The following is a 22,530-nucleotide window of genomic DNA, read 5'->3' on the forward strand; positions in this document are numbered from 1 at the left end:
ATCACTTCGGCTCAGGTCATGATCACATGGTTCATGAGATCAAGCGTCGCATCGGGCTCAGTGCTGACAGCATGAAGGCTGCTTGGGATTCTCTCTTTCTCCCTGCCCCTCCCCCATTGGTGCACAAGCTCTCTCTCTCTCTCTCTCTCTCTCTCTCAAAATAAAGAAATAAAAAAAAAACCCCACAAATGTTCATAAATGGAACTGGCTTCCTTGGGAGACAGTAAGTTTCCCACGGCTGGAGGTGTTCAAGAAGACTGTGACTGATCCCCTGCTTGCCAGGGCTGTTAGCTGAGCATCAGAAAGAACCCGAACTAGGTAGCTGTTCTTTGTTGAGGCCCCTTCCCACCAAGATCTGTGATTCCATTGCTTTTCTTCTTTCTGTGCCCCTTACTAAGCCCTTGCCCTCCCCTGGACCTGAGGTCAATCTCCTCTTTCTCCACAGGTCTCCCCGAGGATGCCGCGCTGATCACATCAGGTCCACATCTTTCAATTATTTAGCAACGTTTATTGTGTTTTAACTGTCTCCACCTCATAAGCTCCTTGAGGGCAGGTGCCTGTTAGAGGATCAAAACTTATCCATCATTGACTGTTCTCGGCCTCCCTCTGCCTCTCCTCTCCCTGCCCCCACCCCAAGATAATTTTATCCCTCACCTCTTGTTGGAAATCTTGTCTAGGCCCACTCAGTTCCAGGGCTTTTGTGATACAGAGAACTGGAGGGATAGCCGGGGAGAAACAGGAGGCAGGAACCAAGCAGCTTCCTTGTGTGTTAGAATCTGGGTAACGGGTGAAAGAAACGGAAAATAATGAAGCCTGACAGGCTAAGCCAGTCCATACGCTAAGGAGAAGAGAGCGGGCAAAGAGAGGCAGAAAAGCTCTGTTGACTCCAGAGGACAGAGAGAGGCAGAGAGACAGGTAGCTGCTGCAAGGTGTAGCAGAAAAGGGGGAAGGGAATTTTAACAAGCGGCATTGTAGGTAATAAACCGGAGCAGCCCCAAGAGATACAAGTGAAAATTGGGATTCCTTGGTGAAATTATTTTCGGTTGTGGGAAATTAGTTGGCGGGGTCGCAGAATAGATTCAGGTTTCGTATCCCGCAACTTCCGCGGGGTCCAGCACAGTGCGAGGGTGTGGGCACCCCGTGAGGCGGTACCCTAGTCCCAGCAGATGGAGCAGACGGGGTGGGGTCCCGAGGCTGCGGGATTCTGCGAAACAGACTGGATCGTGAAGCTTCTTCCCTTACCTCAGAGTTACGTCTTGTAAAAACATTTCCTCATCTGGGACTTCAAGTTCCAAGTACCCTAGCAATTAGAAGGGGCTGTGGGTCTTGACAGATGGAGAAAATAAGGCCCCCGGAAGTCCATCACAGAGCAGGCGTTAGGCCCTGCTGGGACTGAGGATATGCCTCGTTCAGGGGGTTGTCCACAGTCCAGGGGTGCCATTTTCCCCTTGGGCCAGAGAGTTCCGTGCCTGTAAAGAGACTCATGATGAGACAGAAAAGGGGGGATGGGGGTGCCTGGGGCATCTGGGCACCCCTCCCTGTGTTCAGAGCTCCGCACCAGGCTCTGGGGGATGTCCAGATAAGAAGGCCAAGCCTGCCTTCCCAGATCTCGTGGCCTCCCAGGGAAATGAGCCAGACACAGGAAGAAGTCCAATGGAAAGTTGGAAGCAAATGCTACAGTGGTGTGGTGGAAAGGGTCTGGACTGGGAATCAGGAGGCCTGGGCATCGCTTCTAGCCGTTGCTCACCAGCCACGTGGTGTGGGGCAAGTCCTTTCACCACTCTGGGCCTCAGTTTCCTTACCTGCGAACATTCTATTAAAAACAAAAGCTCTGGGGGCGCCTGGGTGGCGCAGTCGGTTAAGCGTCCGACTTCAGCCAGGTCACGATCTCGCGGTCCGTGAGTTCGAGCCCCGCGTCAGGCTCTGGGCTGATGGCTCGGAGCCTGGAGCCTGTTTCCGATTCTGTGTCTCCCTCTCTCTCTGCCCCTCCCCCGTTCATGCTCTGTCTCTCTCTGTCCCAAAAATAAATTAAAAAAAAATAAAAAAATAAAAAAAAAACAAAAGCTCTGGAGTGCTACACTTGAGAGCAAATTAATGCGGCAACTAAATGTATCCTATGTGTGCTCCCTGCCCCCCTGCTCGCTCCTCCCAGCACCGTCTTAGAAGGGCTCTTGCCTTCAGTTGATGGCAGAAATTAAATGTTTCCAGCACTCAGAATTGCCAGGCGATGGGGCTCCTGGGTGGCTCAGTCGTTTAAGTGGCCAGCTCTTGTTTTCGGCTCAGGTCGTGATCTCACAGGTTTGTGAGTTCGAGCCCCATGTGGGACTCTGTGCTGATAGCGTGGAGCGTGCTTGGGATTCTCTCTCCTCGCTCTCTCAAAAATAAAATAAATAGGGTGTGTCTGGGTGGCTCAGTTGATTAAATGTCCGATTTCAGCTCAGGTCACAATCTCGAAGTTTGTGAGTTCGAGCCCCACGTCCGGCTCTGTGCTGACAGCTCAGAGCCTGGAGCCTGCTAGGGATTCTGTGTCTCCCTCTCTCTCTCTCTGCCCCTCCCCCGTCGCGGTCTGTCTCTCAAAAATGAATAAACGTTGTCATAAAAAAATTTAAATAAACATTGAAGGAAAAAAAAAACCTGCCAGTCAACGTGTACGGTGAGGGGTAGGAGGTGGCTTTCTCTGGGCCCCTGCTTGTGGTAGCCTCTCCTGGGCTTCTGAAAGCTGCTATCCCTCCCCAAGCCCACCAGAGCTAAGTGAATATTTCTCTCTTAACTAACCAAGCCCTCTATTTAATTGCTATCTTCCTGATAAAGAGCCTGAAGATAAACTCCAACCCTCTTGATTTCCATTTGAAAAAACTAAGGCCCAGAGACTGGGTGTGACTAGGCCAAGGTCACATACTCTAGATTCTCAGGTTAGTCCTCTTTCTTTTGGGACTTGGAAAATTTATTAGAAATAGGTTGTTTGGGGACAGCTGGCTGGCTCGGTCGGTAGAGCGTGCGACTCTTGATCTTGGGGTTGTGGGCTCTTAAAAGATAAAATCTCAAAAAAAGTCAGAAAAATAAAAAATAAAATCTTTAAAAAAATTTTTTTTAATGTTTTATTTTATTTTTGAGACAGAGAGAGACAGAGCATGCGTGGGGGAGGGTTAGAGAGAGAGAGGGAGACACAGAATCCGAAGCAGGCTCCAGGCTCTGAGCTGTCAGCTTAGAGCCCGACGCGGGGCTCGAACTCATAGACGGTGAGATCGTGACCTGAGCCGAAGTAGGAAGCTCAACTGACTGAGCCACCCAGGCGCCCCAAAAAATAAAATCTTAAAAAAGAAATGGGTTGTTTGGGAGTGCAGCCTTAGAGATCCCCCCCCCCCAACATCTGGTGAGGTCCCTTGTGGGAATCTTGTTCTATCTTTAGGCCTCCAGTGAGATGTACTGTTCACCTGGGCAGAACCACACCTTAGGCTAGAGTAAGTCTCAGCTCAGATGTTGCTCCCAAGCCGGAAACTTTCCAGACTCCCAAGTCCAGGATAGGTGTCTCTCTGAGATGCTCCCCAAGGCTTCATGACAATGAACTGAGATCATTTGTTCATTTACCCATCCCCACCTAGACTGCAGGCTCTGAGGGTGACACATCTGTCTTGTTCCCCAACATAGACGCATCGTCTCATCCAGTGCCCAGTGCATAGTAGGTCCTGAAAAATGGTTTTTGAATGAATAAGTCCATGGGTTGGCCAGAGAAGGATTCCAGGAGGAAAAGGGAAATGTTGAGTCAGTCAGGGTCCCTGTGTGCATGAAGTGCCTATATAAAAAGGAATTCTTGGGGCGCCCAGGTGGCTCAGTCGGCCTGACTCTTCATTTCGGCTCAGGTCACGAGTTGGGCTCTGGCAGTGAGCTCGGGGCCTGCTTGGGATTCTCTCTTTCTCTCTCTGCCCCTCCTGCCCCTTCCATGCATGCACTTTCTGTCTCTCTCTCTCCAAAACAAATAAACATGAAAAAGAAAGAAAGAAAGAAAGAAAGAAAGAAAGAAAGAGAAAGTCTTAGAGGATAATGGGAAATGGGGAGAGGGAGGGAAGTGAGCCAATTGAAAGGAACACAAAAAAAGAAGGAAGGAAGGAAGCCCGCAAGAACAAGGCCTTCAGTAACCTGGAAGGGCTTGGGGTGGAGGGGAGGAAGGGTCTCAAGCCCTGAGGGGGATAAGGGGAAGCGGTTGTGAGCACCTAGAACCCCTCAAGAGGGATTCTTTTATGAGGAGAAACCCAGAGGGCCGCTTGGCTGGAGGGGAGGGTAGCTGAGGTGTGCCAGGGTAGCTGGTAGGAGCTCCGAAGCCTGACTACAGGTTTGAATTTGATGCTGGGGTCCAGAGGGAATGGGAGTTCTGGGAAGGCTGGGGCACAAGAAGAAAAAGAAGGTGAGGAGCAGCGCCCCGCGACTGACCTCCTCTATTAGGTTGAGACAGAGCCTATGTCTTCACTCCCTCCTCCCTCTTCCAGGTCCCTGGGCACCTGAAACCCGTGAGTGGAGTCCCCCAGGGCAAAGATCTGGAAGTGGCTGAGGCAGCCCGCTGAGTGAGGGGGACATGGCAGGGCCTGTGGGAGTTCCCTGCTTCCACGAGCTCTCCCAGAGGATTCTCTTTCCCTCCGGAAGTGTTCTTGGCGCGGGAGGAGTCCTCTAACTGTCTGCAAAATCTTTCCACCCATCCCCACCGGCGCGGCGCGCAGCTTCCGCCTGCCACTGCTAGGCCAGATCTAGCCACCAGGGGGCAAAAAAGCGGCCCCTAGGTCGGTGTCCCTCCACGTCCCCACCCACACACACCTGAGGGCCAAGATGGGCGGTGCCTCACCTGGCTCTCACACGGAGTCGGCTAGCTCCGTTAACCCCTTCCTGCCTGGCCTGGTTTTCTTTGCTCGGGCAGAGTCATTCAGAGCCGAACTGGAAGGCCAATCTGATGGCGGAGGGGGTGGTGCCCGAGAAAGGGGCTAGGGTGGAGGTGAAGTCAGGGTTTCCAGTTACTCAGGCCCTTGTTCCAGCTGGGGCTGGCGGAGGCTACCATTCCCTGCCTCAGTTGGGCAGCTACCTCCGCAGAAAGGTGAAGGAGCCCCCTGGAGGCACAAGAGGTACGGGTTGTGGTCACCCGCGCTGGGCCTCACAGAGGATACAGAGAATGCTGGGGCAGCCACAGAACCCAGACTTCTGGGTTCTCACGAGCCTTCTGTCGGTCGGGGACCTTTGTAACGACTGGTGGGTCGGGTAGTGGGGGGAGGGTAGCCGAAGAGTGGAGGGAGAGACACAGAGGACCGGGGTGGCGGGAGTGTAGACGGTTAAGATTTGGCAGCAGAATGGGCCAGATTACGCAGCTCTCGGGTGCCGGGTTTTGTGTATCTCTCCTCGAGTACCAGGCAACCTTCCAGGGCTCTGACCAGCCCAGATCCCGAGACTGCGTTCCGGGCCACAAGGTGTTAAACAGTGGTGGGAGTGGGGTCCGGAGTCTCCTCCCTCCCTCCCTCCCTCCCAGCGTCACCACCTCGGAGTCCACCAGGCTGGCACTCAAGGAGTTAAGTCTGCCCGCAATCTGCAAGACTGGAGCCGGGGAGGGGGAGGAGGGGGGGGCGAGGAGAGGGGGAGTGGAGGAGAAGGGGGAAACAGACTGCAGGGAGACAGCGCCAGGAACCCCCTCCCCAGGGACCTGGCCCCTGGGCCCCCAGCCCCAAAAGAGGCCCTGCCCTCCCCGGGGTCGTGCTCTCTTCCCCCGCCCTGCCTCCGCCCTCCAGCTTTGTGTCCCCAGGAGGGTGGGCTGCAGGATTTCCAGCCAAGCCTTGGCTGCCTGCTCAGTTTTTCCAAACCCTCCAGTCGGGGAAGGCGGGAGCCCTGTCAGGATAAGAGTCCCTCCCCCACTGCCCCTGCCGGCCCCCTCACCCAGGCTCCTTTTTCCTGCCCCCGCACCTTTCCCAAACTTCTTTCCCTTTCCACCCTGGCCCCCGCGCCCCCTATCCCCACCTCTTTTGGCTCCCAAGTTCCAAGTTCAGGTTCGAGGGGCCAGGTGGGTCCCACAATCCCGGCGAGGCGCTGGTAAAGCCAAACTCTGCAGGCCGACACTGAGACCTGCTGGGCGCCCGCCCGACTCCCAGCCTGGCGCCCGCCCCATCCCAAGACGTGGCCCCAGGTCCACCGGGGAAGGTGGCCCAGGGGTCTCCCGCCCGGGGATGGAGGTGGTGCTGGGGGAGCCGGCAGAGCTGGGCGGCGGGCTCTGGTGCGGCTGGTGCCAGACCTTGGGGCACGCTTCGAGGAGGGGGCAAAGTGTTCCGAGCGCTGGCACGGTTCTGTCCAGCAGGTCTATTATATAATAATCACCATCTATCAGGAAGCCAGGCAGCTGGAGTGAGTGGGGAAGCCAGGATGCCCGGATCTGCTCTTCCTCCAGGCCCAGGAAGGTGTCTCCACCAAGATAGGGGTGTGGGCGCAGCCCAGAAGTAAAATGATGTGGGGGTCTAGGGGCAAGCGAGGGGCCCTGGGCAGTCCGCAGGCGGCCCGAGAACCCCGCCCCAGAACTCTGATTGACAGTGCTCTGAGCCAATGATTGAAGCCACTGTAGGGCTCAACGTTAACCCTTTCTTGGGTCGTCAGTTCCTTTAGGGGATAGAGTGCCTTCCCAAGAACTGTTCTTCAGTCCTGAATTCCTCCCATCGGTATGGGGTTGGTGAGGAGTCTCAGCTGGAACCGACTTTCGTCCTAATCACTTCACGAAGTAATCTCTGATAACATGCAGCCCTAGAGCCGCCCTCCTCACTCCCCCTCCGCCTCCAGCCCCAAAGTAAATTGTATTCCATGATACGGTTGTGTGTGTACATTCTGTGGTTGCAGAGACAGGCCCGCATGGCACTGTCGCACCCACCCTGCTCCATGAGCAGGCACCTTCACTCACCTCTACCCGTGCTGGCACTTCCACCGACACTCGCTGACACACCTGTGACACTCCTCGTGACACGGTGACACACAGATACACGGAAACACCTGGTGATTCCCCGAGTTCGCCAGTAGAGGGAGCCGCTCGATTCCGGCAGTGGGCCGCCGGCCCCTCTCCTCTCCTCGCTCGCTCCAGGGTTCCACCCAGAACTCGTGGCTGCTCGGAGCTCAGCTCCGCATCCCGACCTGGAACCTACGCTGGGGCAATGAGTCACAGCCCCACCCAGGGGAGCGCTCTACATGGCTGCTCCACAGGACATGCCGAATACGCTTGAACTTACTGTGTACCACATTTAACAGACCTCTTACAACACAGCTCTCACTCCTGCGAACAGTTTTCTGGACCTCCCGTGAACCGGGCATTGTGCCAAACGGATCATAACAAGCCCATGTGGTTTGTCATGTATGTAAGAGGAGACTGATCCACACAAATGGGGTGGGCCCTACCTTCTAACCAGCACACTGTTTGAGAAATGGCCCTTTTGCCTTGGTGGCTCACGTATATCCACAGGACCCTGGAGAGAGGAGAGGAAATTAGCCTACTGCCTAGGCTCTAGGATCTTTCAAACCTGAGCTCAGTTTCTCTGGGCTTCAGTCTTCTTTTCCTTTAAGTGGGAATACCTACCTCATGAGGTTGTGATGATTCAACTCCTGACCCAGCTTGGTGTTTGGCACAGCAGTTAGTAGGCACTTGGGGAAGTTTTGTTGATTGGATCGAAACATGATCTAGAGATAATGTGCATGAAAATGATTTGCAAACCGATGTGAGGCTCACACAGGGGTTATCTGTTTTTGAGGGTTTGTCCCTCATCTCCACCTGTGCCTCCTCAGACCTTGCCCAGGCCCCAGCTGCTGGCACTATCAACTCACCAAATAAGTGTTTACAAAAGCCCTACTATGAGCCCAGCATTTGAGTGCTGTGGGGAATGTAGAGGCATAGAAAGCATGGTCTGGGCCCTCAATCTTTTGGGGCAACCAAACATATATACAGGAGAAACAAAACGTTAAGTAAGCACTCAGTTGAGTGGCATAGATGTAAGGAGAGGTAGTCAGGAGAGAGGGCGGTCTGTAAGGCGATCTGGGGACCATCTATTCGAAGGGGAGGAGAGAGGGCAGTGGAACTGAATATTGGGAGCAAACAGGTTTGCTGGTCTTCTTTCTGAAGCAGCCCATGCTTGTTACTTGTTGGTATTAATTTTAGGTGGGAGCAATGGGATACAGGGGAAGTGTCCTGGGATAAGGAGACCTGAATTCCACTTCTGGGCTTCCCACGTTCTAGCCGTATAAACCTGAGGAAGTCCTTAACAAATGCAAGTCTCAGTTTCCTCACCGATATAATGGGGCCATAACATCTTTCTCACGGGCTTGTGGTAAACACCGAAATCACATTGGTGAAATGCTTTTTAAAAGGGCTTTACAATTTCTTTTTCATTGCATCTATCCTCCTATAGAGTCGTGTGTGTGTGTGTGTGTGTGTGTGCACGCGCGCCCACGCGTGGAGCACCTTGAGATTAGGAGAGAGTTCTTTTGCGAAGACAAGGATTTTACTTCCACAAACATTTTCTTAGCATTCACTTTGGGCTAAGGACTGAGATGAAAAAACTCAGTCTATGTCCTCAAGGACCTCATGATCTACTAGGAAAGAAAGATGAATAAAGAGATGCTCAGTGCATAATGAATGTGGGTGGGTACAGTGAAAAGGGGACCCAGTATGTGTGTGTGTGTGTGTGTGTGTGTGTGTGTGTGTGTGTTGGGGGTTGCGGGAAGTCCAGGCAACTCCCACTCCTTCCAATCAGTGTAGATTGGAGGGTAGGTTTGTCAAATCTCTCTGTTGCCTGGGATGGTGTTGGGGCGTCTCGTGCCCAGTCCTCAGGAATGGGGAGGAGAGAAGGGTAGAAGCCCCCTCCCCGCCCCCGGGCCAACCTGCCTCCCGCTAGCCAGCCGGCCGGGCGCCTTACCGAGTCAGACCACTGGGAGGCTGGGGGAGCCGGGTTGGGCGAGGAGGCGAGCGAGATGGGGGAGCTCTTATTTTGACAGGGGCCTCTCCGGGCTCTGGTATGAAGGCAGAAGGAGGCAGCCAGAGAGCCCCGATGCTTATTCAGGCTGGGGAGAGGAGCCGAGTGGAGGGGCGAGCGAGGCTCCGGCAGCGCAGGGGAGCCCGGGGAGGCGGCGGCGCGCGGCGGAGCCAGTGGCCGGACATGCCCCGGACCCGGGGCCGCTGCACCACCGCCGCCGCCCGGAGCCAGCCGGACGGACGCCCGCACGCCTGGGTCCCCCGGCGCCGCGCCGCCCGGGGGCTGCGACCCGGACCCTCGGCGTCCGACCAACAATAAGCGCCCAGACAGCCCCCTCCCCGCCCCGCGCCCGCCGTCCCCGCGGGCCTCGGGGAAAGTGAAAGGAGGAGGCGAAGGAAGGGAGGAAGGAAGCAAGCAAGGAAGGAAGGAAGGAAGGAAGGGAGGAGGAGCAGGAGCCGGAGCCCTGAGGTTCGGGGCCGAGACCCCAGCCCCGAGCCCCGGGCCGGGCGGGTGTGCACGCTCTCCCGCCGGTGTCCGGCGCCCAAGACCATGCTCGGCGGTTGGGAGGCAGGAACCCAGGCGCCCAGAGACCCCCGGATACCCTCTCCCGGCCCGGGCTGGTATTGAGATCAAGGCATCCAGCATCAAAAGATCACCGCCTGCCCGCCCCCCTCCGCACCTCCAACTGGCAACCCGGAGGACCCCAATCCGGTCACCGACCCTGACCTGGTCATGGTGTCCAGCTCCGGCCTGGCGTGAGGACCCCCGACCGGCGCGAGGTGAGGGGTGGGCTGGGGCCGAGGGCGAAAGTCATGCCAGGCAGGCAGAGGCGCGAGGAGGGAGATCCAGTTCGAACTGGGAAGGGGGAACACAGTCTGATTGTTGCCCTCTGGCACGCACCCCTAGGCTGTTTAAGGGGTGGGGGACGCCCTCAGGGTTTGTGGTGGCTACTCTTGGGCCCCCAATCAGGTTGGCAGCCCCAGAGCTCAGGGGGGAGGGCTTAGGGGCAATCAGGGGACCCTGCCACCCTAGCGCAGAGAACAAGGCCGGCCTTGGGCCAGCTGGAGCAGCAACCCTGCCCTGGGGGCTTCTGGGAGATGTAGTCCCCCTCCCAGGCTCACCAACCCCTTGGGTCTCAGCACCCCAGCACTCCTCCCCTGGTTAATGGGAGCCTCCAGAAAGAGGTACATTGGGATTGGAGATTGCTGGGGTTACCCTCTGCCCCCAAGCAGTGCCTAGGTGCAGCAGGGGCTGTGACTGGAGGAGTCTCCCGGCCAAGGATTCTCAGTGGTGTGGGCTTGGCTGGGGGGTGGGGCAGTCACACAGTTCCTTGGAGGTGTCCCTGCTCTGCTAAGGGGAGGCTCCCTCTGCCTTGGTCCCCCCGGAGACCGTGGGGGAGGCATATGGGGAAGAGAAGTGAGGCTTAGGGCTTCTCACTTGTCTGGGGGTATGTCCTGTCCCAGAGCTACTGGAATTTGGTTTCAGGAGACACTAAGTCTACTCTCCCCTTCTCCCTCTTGGGAGCAGAGAAAGAGAGTGTCCCTCACCGTCTGGGAGTCTGGAGGGTGTCTCTCTGGAGCAGTGAAGCCAGGATCTGCTTCTGTCTGTCTGTCCGGCCTCCTTCCTTCCGGGTTTTTCTGACACCCCTCCTCTCTCCTCCTTCAGTCTGTCTGCTGCTTGGGGTGTGTGTCTGTGTCTGGGTGTGGGGGGTGGGGGGTGCTCTGCTGCAGAGAGAAAAAGTGTTGCTTGGGAAAGGTGAGCTGGGCATGTGACTGAGCCATGGGATAGGGGGCTTGAGGCCCACTTGATCTTTGGCCTTGGTTTCCTGTTTTACCTAGGAAAGCTGTCTGCACACTGTATCAGCTGGAATCCTACTGATGCCTCTGGGCAGCTCTCTGAGTGAGACCTCCAGGGTGGGTGGGCTTCCACTGCCCCGGTTCTCCCTGCTCCTCAGCCTCTCCAGCAAGCAGCCACTTCTGTTGGGCCTGGCTTTTCTGCCCCCCACAACCCCCAGCACCATCTTGCCTTCTCTGGGTCAAGACCATGCTTTCATGGCCCCAGGGGAAGAGCGTGATTAGGCCCTGTCTTCCTGGTGTCATCTGTGAATTGTCTGCTGATAGAAGCCTCAGGACCCAGTGAGAATGGGCAAGGAAGGTGAGGGGCCAAGGAAGTCTGGTAAGGGAGGAAGGTGCTCACTCCCCTAAGAGATCAGGCTCCTTGGCCTTGGAGAACCTGGTCTGGTTCTCGCCGCCTCCCTCCAGAGGTTCTCTGCTTACCTGTGTTGTTCTTGATTAGGGGAAGGGGAGCTTAATGTTTCCGAAGGTGCTGGTCGGGGATAGAATGGCATAATCTTAGATCCAGAGTAACTCTTATGCTTGGGATAGCAGGGGCCCTATGGCTAGAGGTGGGTTGTGGAGGTCCATGTGGAGGTCCAAAAGGAGTCTTTAACTACTGGGGTTGAGGGTCAAGGCGGGAAGAGATTACAGAGTCCTGGAGAGGGATTGGTGGTCCACAGAAATCTGGGGCTAGCACAGCAGTGGTAAGGTGGGGTCCAGTGAACTTGCTTATTGAACCTGTGCTGGGCGCCCGTGCCTGTCTGGGGAGTTCCCGCCCCCCGCCCCCACCCCAGTGTCTGGGTACCTGGGTTAAGCGGGAGCCCTGGGCTGGGGACTCGACTTCCATGAATGAGCAGGGCAGTAGCCTTCTGGGCAGAGGCCTAGTGGGTGGCAATGTCGACTCAGCCAGGGCTGGAATGCCTGGCACCTGCTTTAGATTAAAGGAGATGCCTGCAAAGGGGGGATGCCTGCCTGTGGGGGAGTGGCTGGGACGGAGCTCCGTGGAGCCCAGGAGTGGGGTGGAAGGAAGGGACCAGCGCCGCAGGTGGCAGAAGCTGTGGTGGGAGCGGAAGGGGCCAGCGGTCACCCAGCTCTGCAGCCCCTCCTCCAGGGAGTCTGAGACAGGATCTGGGGGCACCCCCACACTGCCTCTGGCGCCACAGGCTGAACTTCTGCCCCAGCGCCCAGGGGACGGGGCAGCTGCAGGGAGCCAGGGTGTCTGAGTGTCCTGTCTCCCCAGGACCGGGAAAAGCCTGCAAGGAGGTGGGGGGCACTTTGGAGTTCTTGTTGTCCTGATGCCATGCTTGCTCTTCTGGGGCTCCTTGGTTGCTGGTAGTGAGGCACCCCAAGAGCCTGGCATCCAGGGGTGACGGGGAAATGGCATCCCTTCCTTGCGCCAGGAGCCCTGGGCGCTGCCCGGGTGCTGACCCGGGGGGGAGGGGGCAGAGGGGGATGGCACCGTGGGAAAGTGGGCAGCCGTGGGAGCCAAGCGGGTACAGGCTGGGTGCCGCGGGCAGGGAGCCTCTGCCAGGCCCGCTCTCCCTGGGGTGGGGCTGGCTGTTCCAGGGACTGGCTCAACCTGTTGAGCGCCCGGCTGCTGTAGTTTGGCATCTGTGCCCCTGCCTGCCAGCCCTGGCAGCTGCCCACCCTTAGCCACACTGTAGGGGCTGCCCCCCGGGGATCTGGGAAAAGGAGGCTCTGAGTGGCCAAGGGGCCGGGATGGGGCTGGTGGAGGCTCGCCCAGAGAGTCCTAAGTTTCCCCAGGTCCTGTCCTTTATCTACTAGAGCTGGGGCTAGAGCCCATTGGAGGGCTAGGTAGCCAGAGGCTGGGAGCTGAGGGTCTCAGTGGAGGACGCCCCCGTACTAGCACTCTTGAGGTGCTGCATGCCACTTGGATGGGCGGCCCTAAAGGCAGCCTGGAGTTACAGCCTGGAATTTCCTCTGCCGGGTGCCAGGGCCAGGCCTCCAGAGCCCCACCCCCAGCCTGGCCTGACCTCCCCTCCCTGGGAGAGAACTGCAGACTTTCCCCAGAGGTTGGGGGAGGGGCATGGAGGGCATTCTGCTGCCCTGGGAGGAAAGGGGTGACTTCCTGGGTGCGGGGGTGTGTTGTACTCCCTCAGTCTCCCCAAAGCCTCCTCCCCCCCCCCCCCCCCCCCCATGAAGAAGAGGGAAGCTCCTGGTTCCCAGGCAGCTGTCTCCCACCCTGCTCTGAGTATGGGGAGGCTCGGGTCCCAGGAAAGATCTCTGAGCCCTGCAGGCCCTAGCTATCCCCCCACCTTCTCGGACCCCTTAGCTTTGGGCCCACCTTGGGGCTCTGCTAGCTGGTGGAGAAGGGCAGCCAGGGGGCTACTCTGTAGGGGAGAAGGTGTTTACCACTGCCCATAACTGGGGAAGTGGGCACAGGCAGCTTCCCTCTTCCTCTCACTCCTCAGGGGAGGGGTGACCTCCCTGTCTTCTTACTTTTTCAGTCAGTGGCCAAAGGGGAGCCCTCTCCTTTTTTTGCCTCCTTCCCACCCCAGGCCCTTCCTGCTTGGTCCTGGACCACCTGCCCCTCCTAACCTTGGTGTCTCTTCTAGGCCCCCTTCTCCCAGAGGAGGCTGGGATTCCCTCTGTCCAACCCCCTCCTCCAAAGGGCTGGTGGCCCTGCACTGGCCTGTCTTCCCCCCCCCCTTCCTCCCCCCCCCCCCCCCCCCCCCCAGCCTCAACTGGGAATGGCCCTGAATCCAGCATTTCCAGCATTTCGAAACCAAGATTGTTTTGAAATCCCTGAGTACTTCTCCACCCCCCTCTGCCTCCCCTCCTCCCCACTAGCCCAGAACTTAGTCCTCCAATCTGACCTCACGCTGTGCATTGCCAGGGTGTGTGTGTGTGTGAGTTTGAGTGCTAACACTCAGCCACGTGCATACTACTCTGCGTGTGTGCGTGCGCGTGCACGCCAGTGTGTGTGTGTATCCCACTGTGGGTGTATCTTCTGTCAGCAGTTCTGTGTGACTGGCCCATGTGTTTTGTGATTCTTGAGATCTCCTCATTCTCTATGAGGATAGCAGCCTCTGTGGGTTTTGAGCCATTCTTAGGGAGTTTGGGGTTACTTGTAGGAGGTATCTCGGATGTGTATCTTTGGGAATTGTGTCCGTGTCTCAGTTGCACCTACGGGGAGTATCTGTAAGGAGTGGGTATATACGCCTGGGGTTGTGTCTCTTTGATGAGTGTACGTGTGTGGATGTGTGTGCGTTTGTGCACGTGTGTGCTCTGCTTCTGTTCTCACTTCTCTCCTCCTCCCTTTGAACATGTCTGGGGTGTGTCGTCACAGGTCTCCCTGCAGCGACCTGGGACATGGAGTCCTCTGTCCCTTGATAGGGAGGTTTCCTGGAGTGGGGCCAAGGCTTCTGGCAGTTCCGTGGTCCTTGGAGAGAAAGTGGTGGAGTGGGGAGACTTTGGGATAAACTATCCCCAGGGCTGGGCTCTCTTCCTCTGCCCCTCGCAGATGCCCAGCATCTTGAGGGATCCCCAAACTATCAGTGCACCCTCTTCTTGACCTGATGATACAGTGGCGGCTGTCACAGGGAGGCCCCGGTGCCCGAAAGGGCTAGGAAAGGGGATTACCCCTCTACCCCAGTCACTTCCTTCCCGCAGGGATGAGGAACATCCAGCCACATCAGACCTGGGAGCTTGGTGGTGGCTAATTTAAGATTCAGGAAAGTTGACTTCTCTGGCTAGGGGCAGACAGTAAAACGACACAAGACGTTTGTGTTTCCCACCTTCACGGAAGACAGAAGGGGCTGGAATCCTAGGGGTGTGATGTTTCACCCCAGAAATATGAGGCATTTGGGGTGGGGCCAGCTGCCATTGCAGCTTGGATCCTGGGAAGTCCTTCCTGATGTTGAATCTTATCCGTCCCTTCTGCAGTTAGACTGTGCTCTGCAGTGGGGCGGGGAGGGGGTGGTGGTGCCAGAGGGGCTGTTTTTTGGTTTTGGGTTTTTGTTTTTTTTTTTTTTGGCTAAAGCAAGGGTGGTGATAGCAGAGTTATGTTGTTATGTCAGCCTGGGATTCAGGCGCTGGAAACCCTGATGTCTCGCTATGACTCAGTTTCCCATCCTGGGATCTCTGGCTACAGTTGGATGCTTCCCTCCAGTAGCACTGGGGTCAAATCAGTGAGGAAGAAGAGGGCCACGGCAGGGGCTGTTTGTAGGAGTCAAGGGCCTGTGGAGACAGCAGCAGGAGGTAGGCAGAAGGATAAGCTGTCCTTTCCCCCCACCCCCATGGCCTCTGGTCCCAGGACACAGTGGGAGGAAGGGAGGGGTAGAGGCACAGGTTGGTACAGTGCTCAGTGACCCAGCAAGGGGAGGGCTTTGGCAAGGAATTTTCAGTTTGTTTCTCAATCCCTGTCTCTGAGACACGCACACACACGTCACTGCAGACACCTTCAGGAGATGAGCCTAGAAAAGTCACCCAGGTGGCGGTAGGGCAGGGTGCTACCAGATGGGGCTATGTGGAACCAGCTTCATTCTGGCAGAAACTCTGCACTTGCCCCCTTGAACTGGAAGTTGAGCTCAACTGGAAGTCTCCTACCCAACTCCCCCATCCTGGGCCTGGGAACAACACAGTCTGGACAGGGTTAAGTCTGGTTGGCAGGGACACCCCCCTGCCCCCAGTGCAGAGAGAGAGAGGGAGGGGTGGTTAGCAGCTTGCTCTAGTTGGCGTCTCTCCCAGAATTCTTCGGAAAAGAACTCCCCTTTGACCCCCAGTACAAACTGAGCCCAGCCACCAGCCTCCCTCCCGCCTGCCTGTGGGAGCTTCACCCAGCCCCCCTCCTACTGAACGGCTAAGCCTGATTCTCTCACCCCAGGTCCTCCCACCCAGGCCGGTGGGGATTTTGCGTCTTCAGGGGATAAGGGGTGTAGCCAAAGAGACCACACAGGGGCTCAGGAGAGGCACCCTTCTTTTCTCTGACATAGGATAGCCCTGGGGGCGGCGGGCACTGAAAGCCAGGGTCCTCAGGTCTCCCCATCCATCCTTTCCCCCAGAACCTCAGGCCAGGTCATGGGAGTCATCGGCCCCTCCTCTCTCTCTCTCTCAAAGGCATCTTCCAGTGCCTTCTCCTTTCCTGCTTCCAGGATAGGGAGGGGGAGCCGTGTGGTGCAGCAGCTGGGTCAGGCCTGGCTCCCAGCCAATCCACAGAAGTTCTGGAGTTGGGGGGGGTTGGTGGTGGTGTCCGAGTTGCTCAGAGACTTCCTGGAGCTGCAGGCTGTGTGTCTGTGTGTACACGTTTATGTGGTGTGCATGTTGGGGGAGGGGCTGGGGTTATGGGAGGAGCAGGGGCAGAGATTGCTGGCTTGGGCTTCTAGCTCTGACCGTCTCTCCACAGGGAGCCCCCTTCCCAGACCACACCCTTGAGCCTGAGCCCGTCACACTTTGCTCCTGAGGTGAGAGCTCCGTGTGCTTGTGTGTGCCCTCCGCAGCCTCCTCGCTGCTCTCTTGTCTGCCAGAGTCTCCCGCTTGGCTTTTTGTCTTGGGCGCCCTCCTCCTGGCTTTCTGCCCCCACTTCTCCTTTCGCTCTCTTACACCCATTGGAGGGGAGCTGCGGAGCCTTGGGGCGGGGCGGGGCAGGAAGGGTTAAAGCGCCACTCCAGTGAAAGTCCCAGTCCTTTTCTTAGCTGGATCCCATCCCGGTGGGAGGTGGGGAGCTCCTGGCCAATCACCCCTGGAGGGCAAGGTACAGTTTCCTGGTCATCCCAAGTACTTGCCCTGCTCTGTCCCGGCTTTGGCCTCAGCTGGCTGAGTCAAAGCCAGGGTGGCTACCAGCCACCGTAATGTGGTTTCTGCCCTGGCCTCTAGACACACACACACACACACACACACACACACACACACACACACAGAGGCTCTCTCCCTACTACCACCCCCCCCCTCCCCCCCCCCCCCCCCCCCCCCCCCTTCCTTACTTAGCAACAACTCTCTGAATTCACAACAAACACGCCTGTAGGCTCCTGGACTGACTAGGGAAAGCTGGAGAAGGCTGAGGACCAGGAGGAGGCCCTTCTCTCAGACTGTCCTCAGGAGGGAGGGGCTTCTAATCCCCCCACCCTCCTTCCCTGCTGGAGGCCACTACCCCTCAGGGACTGGCAGGAAGTGGTCCTGTTTCCAACTGGAGCCCTGAAAAAAGAGGGGAGCAGTGACAGGTGTGGCTGAGCAGGTGTGGGGGCAGGGTTTAGACTCCACCCTCACCAGTGAGTCCTACTTGACCTTTGACCCCCACCTGGTGAGTGAGAGGGGCGGCAGACTCACCGCCAGCCTAGGGGCCTCTCTCAGCTGGGGCCCTGTGCTGTTGTCATGGTAACTTGCTTGGCTCCCTTCCCACTATTAGGGACCAGGATGGGTGAGGACTTAGCAGATTGGGGGTGGGTAGGACTGGGGGCCCTAGAGAACTTTGCTCTCAGGGCACCTGTGCTGAGGGGGTGGGGACTGGTGCCCTCTCTTTGATCTCTTCCCTGGGCAGGAACTGGGGGCCTCTAGCCAGGACCTGGTGCACATCAGGCGTGGAGGGAGTGTGTGCGGAATGAGTGAGGGGCACCCGTTCTCTCGTCAAAGCCGATCCAGGGTGAATCTGTATTGCAAAATGGTTACAAACCCAATTGCTGGCGGGTCTGTGGGTTCAAACCCTGATTCTTCCAATTCTGGACTGTGTACCTTCGGCAAGTTACTTAGCTTCCCTGTGCCTTAAAGGTGGGGATCAGGAAAGTACTTTTTTGTGGCGTTATGGAGAGGATTAAATCAGATCATGCATGTGAAGCATTAGGGGCAGTCTGATGTTACAGAGCCAGTGCTCAATAAACGCTAGAGTTGCTTCTCTTCATTATTAGTCACGGCTTTCTGCAGGAACCCCCGACCCTCCCAGTGGTGCTCTAGCAGGGAAGAACTGATGGCCGGTGGGAGGAGTGGGGGTGGGGGGCAACCTTTCCAGCACTTCAGATTCCTGGATTCTAATACCCTTCCAGACTCACTTTCTTGCTGCCTCAGTTTCCCCACCGTTGGAGCCCACCAACATCTGGGTTGCAAGTTTGCCAAATAGCCAGAGGCCCAGAGAGGAGCCTGGGGGACTTAGGACATGTCCCTCCTGGTCTGCCAGCACTTCTCAGGCTGAGCTTTCCCTCCCCCGGGCTGCTTGGCTCAGATCAACTTTAGCACCCCTCCCACCATCCCATCCCTGCTGCTCTGTTCTTCACCAGGCTGAAACGCTACATTCTGTCCTTAAATGGCTTAACTGGTTGCCTCCTCTCCTTCCTGGCCTAAGAGGTCAGGGACCTTCCTTGGGGAGAGCCATGGCAGTGTGGAGCTGTGACTTGGATGGCAGCTGTGAGGCCTGCCCCAGGGTCCAGGGTCCCCTAGATTCCCTGTACCCTGCCTGGACATTTTCCCCAAGTGTGGCAGAGCAGTGCCCAGGCCCGGGATATGTATAGAAGCCCAGATGGGCCTGCCTGGCACCTGCTGTACACAAGCCGGCAGGGAGGAGGCATCCTGAACCCCCGGGGGTGGGGTGGGGTCATATTGGCATCCACCGTGGCCAGAGGACTCTTTTCCTGGGCTGCTTGAGTGTGGGCAGTGCTGGAAAGAGTTCTGCTTCAGCCCTGTGTACCGTGGGGCAGGGGGGATGCTGAGTGACCCTGGGTGAGCAGGGTCCTGTGGGCCCTGGGGTAGGAGTGAGATAGTGGAGGGGCTGAGGCTTGGGAACTTCTGGATGAGGAGCCCAGGAGTAGGCAGCAGGCATGGGGTACCCACAACAGGGGGAGCTCTGCAGACGGGTGGTTTGGATCTTCTGGGGAGCGAGTATTCAAATCTCAGGACAAAGTGGATTAAGATGTGGCAGAGCTAGGATCCCAGGGCTCCTGGGTCTGAGACCTGGGCTTGGCTGGTCGGTACCAAGATGAGGACCTGGTACTCTGGCCTGGTACCAAGATGAGTGGGCTGGAGACCCTGGCTCTGCTCATCACCTCCTTCTGGGACCAGAGAGGACACCTCCCTTCTATGGGCCTGAAAGTGAGGGCTCAGAGTTGGCCTGGGCCATGCCTCACTGCCGGGCTGGCCATGCTGCCTGTGCCCAGCCCCTGGGGCCTGTTCCTTGGGCTGGCTGGGGCTATTTTTGGGATCGGGCTGGGGCTCTGGGGCTGGTTTCAGATGTTCCAATGTGAACAGGAGAAAATGGGAACAGATGGCTGGAGGGTTCCAATCAGCGGGTCCTGCTGGGAGCAGGTTATTTTTAGGGCCTTGTTAACCCTTTGGGGGCTCGGGGAGCCACCCTGAGAGGGACAGCCCTCTCTAGTTGAGAAGAGGACAGGTCTTCTCCCTGGACCCGTGCTTTCCAGAACTGCCTGTGCCAGTTGCTTTTCTTGCTCTCTTGGACCCTTCACCCTTTAAAGATGCGCATGGCAAGAAAGGAGGCCCCAGCTTCCTCCAGCCCAAACCCTACAGGATACTACCAAGGGGTCTGACGGGCAGAGGGATGCCTGGTTGGAGGATACAGGCCACTACTGAAGGAAAACCCCTCCCACTTGCCTCCTGAGGCTTTGAGACACACACCCGAAGCTAAGAGAGCGGAGAACGTTATCACTTTGGGGGTTCACACTCTGGGTTCAAGTGTATGTCAGTACATCTACTGATACCCAGGGGAGTGCTAGCTGAGGGAGCTGGCCTCTTCCAGAAGGGCAGAGGAAGAGCCCAGCGTTTGTACTTGGTACCATTAATATGATGTCCACAGGCCCCATTCCCTTGGATACTGCAAGGGCAAATGCCCACCTTTACCAAATGCCCACATATCTGGGTGCTATGCAGGGGGCAAAGAAGGGGATATCAGGGCCAAAGGTGGTTTCCTGAGGGCTGAGTATGTCATACGTATCTCACCCTGTAAATGTATCCTCATTTTGCAGATGAGGAAACGGGCTCAGAGGGACAAGTCCCATAGCTCAGAAAGGGCGGGATGTCACTGGCACCTTGTCTGTCTGACCGCAAACCCAGTTCTCACTGCCCTGCATCACTCGCACTGCCTGCCAGTGTCCCGACCCCAGAAGGTGAGGCTGCTGGGGCAGGATCTCCTCAGGGAGCAGGTTTATGGAATGAGTGTGGGAAAGGAGGCCTGGGGGCAGGGGACCCTGCCGGTCACTGGTCTCACAATCCCCTAAGCCCTTCTGGCCTGAGGGTGCCAGGACTGACACCAGAAACCCCGTTTGGCCTTCCTGTCTTCCCTGCAGGAGGATCACAGGCACACATCCTGTCTCGTCAGTCCCCACCCCCACCCGGCCCTGGCCCACATGCCCCTGCTTCCTGTAGGGTCAGAGCAGTCTGGATGTCAACGTGGGCAGAGCTTGAGGGCCCTCCAGGTGCTGCTGGTGCCAGGGGTCTGGGCCAGGCGGGCGAGGGGAGGGGGTTGGGAGGACGTCTGGGCCGCTGGCAGTACCTGGGGGAGAGAGCAGTGCGGCAGGCAGGCCGGCTTTGGGTGAGGTCCCGCCTGGCTGGCTGTGCCAGCAAGTCTGCCCGCACTCCGGTCCTCCCACAATGGCCCCATTGTTCCCAGCCGCCAGGCAGTTTGGAGGAGGTTCCTAGGCCACCCCTACCCCCCCGCCCCCCAACAGGGGCCAGATTAACCCCTTGGAGGACAGGCCAGGTGAGGGCCCTCAGGGAGCCACCCTGCCCATTCCTCCCTTCTGGGAAGGCTTTGGGAGGTCACCTCCCACCCACGTGTACCCAGCAACAGGACAACTCCAGAGACCAGGGTCTCCCACTGGGTAGGGAGTAGCACCTAGACCCTCTCCCACCCCCACCGTGGTGCAGGTGCCAGGGGGCAGGAAGTGCCAGTGGGGTGGCAGGCGGAGACCAGATATATTTGGGCCGGTGGGGCTAATTCCAGACACCACCGCCTGCCCTACTGGCTCCTGAGCTCCTTTCCTTCCTGTGAAACCAGAGCTGGGTTGGGCCTAGCTCAGGATTTCGGTGGATTTAAAGAGGCAGCACCGTCCCTTGCCAGCCTGGCTTCCTCTCCCCCTCCCCAGGTAGGGTCTGGGGCAGAGAGAAGGCTGAAGAACTGCTTGCTCCCGCCTTGCCCCCGGCTAACCCCAGGCCCTTGCCCCAGTCGGGGTACCAGCCTCTTGGCAACTCCTCTCTCCCAGAGCTTTGGGCGGGTGGGGTGGGCGGGGGTGGGCTGTGGTTTCCTGTGTTGGCTGTTTGTGCCTGGCCCAGAGTGCCCGCCGCCTGCCTGGGCTTCCTGCCCTGACTTGTTTCCTTGTGCCCCCCCCCCCCCCCTCCCCCCCCCCCCCCCCCCCCCCCCCCGAGGGAGGGAGCAGCCAGGGATTGGGCAGCAGCCTTTGGGGGCACCCCACTGCCAGGGCATGACTGTGTCCCAAGGCCTGGCCACATTGGCACTGGCTGAAGGAGCCAAGTGAGGTGACTTCAGGCTTGTCTAGGCAATGCCACTTGTTCTGCGGCCTCCAGAAGGGACAGTGGGCACCAGAATGGGCAGCATCCCCCCCCCCCAGAAGCACCCTGTTCAGAGCCCCCAGACTACAGTAGTCTGGGGCCAGAAGTTGCCATGTCCCTGGAGAATTGAGGTTGCCTGGCGTCACCCTGGGGCTGCAGGTGGGGTGAGGTGGTTTGTCAACCAGACAAAAATTGTTGATTTGCATGGTCTCCTTTGGCAGGAGGTGGGGGGAAAGGGGGAGAGCTGCTAGGAACCAGGGCAAGGGGAAGGCCTCTGAGTCTACGAGTCCCCATAGAGGGTCCCAGAGCAATACCTTGGTCCTTGAGCAGATTTCCTGCTGGGGTATGAATCCTTGACCTCCCCTCTTGGCTGAGTCACCACCTCAGGAAGAGGAAGTGACCTGGGTGGTAGGGGAGAGCTTCTAGGGACCAAGGTATCCTGACACCCAGGAGGAAGGGGCACCCGGACCTTGTTGTCTTGGGAGCTGCGTCTCCCTGAGCCAGGGGACAATAATCCTACCCCTATTGCTCTAGCAGGGCCCTGACCTTTCGGCCATCACAGAGGGCCCAGGCAGCCCATTTCCTCTCTAGAGGTGTCTGCCCACTGTATGGGGGGAGCATGGAGCCTCCAAGCCATTTTCTCTCTGCGTCTCTTGGATGGTTTTGAGCTAGGCAATGAGACCGGTGGGCTGGCTGGCGAACCAAGCAGGGGCTTCCAGTGTGGGGGCAGCTGGAAATAAGCAGGTTGCCAACCGGTGTGTGAATGCCTGTTGTTACCTGTGGCGGTTCTGTGTTGAGCATCCATGGAAGCCTCCTGGTCTTCTCCCCCAGCTGGGGTCAGGTCCGCTGGCTACCCCCCCAGCCCCCACCTCCCCCAAGGAAGACAACCAGCAAAGCAGCTGATCTGAGGTTCTTTGTCTCAACTGCCTCCTGGGCTCTGTTCTCAGGGTGTGCTCCTGGCCATTCACTCAGGTGACTGAAGCCTGTTTGTGAGCACAGGTCACCACTCCCCACCCTACCCTCTGAGAGGGAGCCACAGCGCTGTTCCCAGAGCCCGGTGGTGCCTTTCCTTTCACTCATCCCAGGGGCTTCTGCTCTAGTGCTGGGAAGTCCCCTTTACTCGGTGGTGAAAAACTGCACCCTCCAGGAATTAGCCCTTCTACCCCCATCCCCAGGCCTTCCAGGTCTCTTCTGGGCCTGTGAGTGTGTGAGGATGAGGGGTCGTTGGGAGCTGGGGCAGACTCCTGAGGGGTAGACGGGGG

General features: G+C 57.8%; 1 protein-coding gene and 1 long non-coding RNA gene across 4 annotated transcripts in view; one reads left to right on the plus strand and one right to left on the minus strand.

Moving 5' to 3' along the window:
• Nucleotides 1-1,367: 1,367 nt before the first annotated feature.
• On the minus strand, nucleotides 1,368-5,934 carry LOC125909358 (uncharacterized). Its single transcript, XR_007453664.1, has 3 exons — nucleotides 4,835-5,934; nucleotides 3,589-3,686; nucleotides 1,368-1,469 (listed from the first exon to the last, which is right to left on the minus strand). It is a non-coding gene; the product is annotated as an uncharacterized LOC125909358 (long non-coding RNA).
• Nucleotides 5,935-9,658: 3,724 nt separating this feature from the next.
• BCL9L (BCL9 like) overlaps nucleotides 9,659-22,530 on the plus strand; it is a 26,550-nt gene continuing 13,678 nt past the window's right edge. The window contains exons 1-2 of one of the 3 annotated variants that reach the window (XM_049612215.1): nucleotides 9,661-9,748; nucleotides 16,170-16,227. The gene's annotated coding sequence lies outside the window, so the exon portion shown is untranslated. Of the gene's footprint in view, nucleotides 9,749-16,169; nucleotides 16,228-22,530 lie in introns of all 3 variants that reach the window. The other 2 variants (XM_049612223.1, XM_049612231.1) reach the window with 2 other exon arrangements.

This window comes from Panthera uncia, chromosome D1 (assembly GCF_023721935.1).
Source record: "Panthera uncia isolate 11264 chromosome D1, Puncia_PCG_1.0, whole genome shotgun sequence".
Lineage (NCBI taxonomy): Eukaryota > Metazoa > Chordata > Mammalia > Carnivora > Felidae > Panthera > Panthera uncia.